Here is an 883-nt window from a genome sequence, read left to right on the forward strand (position 1 = left end):
CGAACCTGAGAAGGCAATGTCTATATTATTAGAACTACCTCACGTTCCAAACCTTGTTCCAACAGAATCATTGGTGGGTGGAAAGATAGTTCCAGCCAAACCCACACCAGGACTCTTCATCAAACCCCTGACTGCCCATGAAATCATGCGTTCTACAAGACGATCCACTAGAATTGTCTTTGGAGAACCACGACCCTTTCCAATGCCCACCGAAGTGATCGGAAAAGGAAAGGATGTTGTAAACAATGTTGACGAGGAAGTTTCTGAGGCAACCTGTATTGTTGACCTCATGATGGATTAGGCCAAGGCTGTTGCTGCTGAGAAGATAGAGATCTTCAATACTTGGGTACTGAACAGAATGTCTATCAAGTACACCGGAGTCATCAAAGGTAAAGGTATAACCAGTCAATGGTTGCAGCTTGTCAAAAATGAGAAAGGGATCTTGAAGTGGGCTAAGACTTCAGAAGTGTATGAAGCCCTTAAGAGAAAAGATCTGGTAGAAGCAAACTTGAGAAGAAGAGCTCTCTTTCCTATTCTTCAGACCAGAAGAGCCAAGTTCAATCTCATTGAGAGAGGTGCTGAAGCAGAAGCAAAAGCCTTGAAAAGATTGGACGAGATCATGGAAGACTATATCTCAGTGGTTACATGGTACGTTGATGGAGCAAGTTGCTCAGGAGCTAGCCCATTCGGTAGTTCCTCAGATGAAGATGAACGAATGGACCTATCTGACGATGCTGCTGCAGATAAAGATGAGCAAGCTACTACTCATCTAATTGAACTTGGAAGTTTTTCTGCAGAAGAAAATCGTCTAATGGCTCAACCCTCTATTGAGCAAGCCGAGGAACCTATTCAGACGAATCCGTCTAGAGAAGAAGAAGAAGTT

This window comes from Impatiens glandulifera, unplaced genomic scaffold (assembly GCF_907164915.1).
Source record: "Impatiens glandulifera unplaced genomic scaffold, dImpGla2.1, whole genome shotgun sequence".
Taxonomy (NCBI): domain Eukaryota; kingdom Viridiplantae; phylum Streptophyta; class Magnoliopsida; order Ericales; family Balsaminaceae; genus Impatiens; species Impatiens glandulifera.